The sequence below is a fragment of the Dipodomys merriami genome, unplaced genomic scaffold (assembly GCF_024711535.1).
Source record: "Dipodomys merriami isolate MVZ:Mamm:240054 unplaced genomic scaffold, mDipMer1.0.p SCAF_538, whole genome shotgun sequence".
Classification (NCBI taxonomy): Eukaryota; Metazoa; Chordata; class Mammalia; order Rodentia; family Heteromyidae; genus Dipodomys; species Dipodomys merriami.
The window spans coordinates 97,190-98,312 of record NW_027206111.1 but is presented as its reverse complement, the minus strand read 5'-3'; the positions used below and the strand labels follow the sequence as shown (position 1 = coordinate 98,312).

General features: G+C 29.2%; 1 pseudogene; it reads left to right on the top strand.

Moving 5' to 3' along the window:
* The first annotated feature begins 628 nt into the window (after window positions 1–628).
* LOC138811592 (U6 spliceosomal RNA) lies at window positions 629–728 on the top strand (annotated as a pseudogene).
* The last annotated feature ends 395 nt before the right edge of the window (window positions 729–1,123 follow it).

Below are 1,123 nucleotides of genomic sequence, written 5' to 3'. Positions count from 1 at the left end.
TGAATTTTTTTTCACCTTCTTGGCTTTAGCTACTTTTGAAATGTTAGGTATAACAAACAATTATATTTTGATAAAATACCTTCTAGTATAAACGATTCTGTCTTAACTGTTCATCTCTCTATGATCCCTATTAACTAAGATTAGTTTTGTTCCAATAAGGAAATCTATGCTGTCAGGGTAAGATATTCTGGTTGGTCTGTTGCTACATGGAAGAAGAGTAAAGGGTCAGGTAGACATTTGTGCCAGTAAGACCTCATTTAGGAAATTTTAAGCTGCAGAAGTTTAGATGTAGCTCTTAAGCAAGGCTTATTTTGAATCCATTAGCTCCACAAAGCTATCTCAGTTGATAAATAATTACTTGAAAAGCCATCACCTTTGGACCTAGCTATAAAGGCTTCAAAGTATGATCAAATTTAAATGAAAAAGACTTAAAATAGTCATTGAAAAAAATTGCAAATCTGAGCAATCGAGCAAACAATATAAGTTTTACAATATACACAGAATTTTAGAGAAGTAAGATCAATAGCATTTTAGGAACAATAAGTTTTCCTGGTTACAAACAGTCAACCAAGCATATATGCCTTTATAAAGACTGCATCATTAACTACATAAATTTACAGGATACTACATGCTTCAGCAGCACGTTTACCCAAATTACAACAATATAAAGATTAACATGGCACTTGCACAAGGATGATATGAAAATTTGTGAAGTATGCCATATTTGTCATTCTTCAGATGCCAGAAATGAAAAACAGTTATTAAAAATGATTACAAAAATACAAATGTAACAATACATGTAATTAATTGAACTAAAAGTTAGTTTGACATCAGTGTATTAAATCCTCACCTTAGAAAGGCCTTTATATAGCATAATCTTTACAAAACGTTTGAAATTAGATAACGTTGTCAATTTTTCCCAAAGAAATAACATAGTATAAGGACCTAGGAAAAAAAGAAATGTTAAACTGTTTCTATATGGAATGCTATCTGAAATAACACATTTAATAATGAACCTATATATTATAAAACAATGTAGAATTCAAAGTATTATATCTAAGAGAGAATGAAATAGATTATGGATATTATACAAACAAAATACAGATTATTTTAAAATATACTT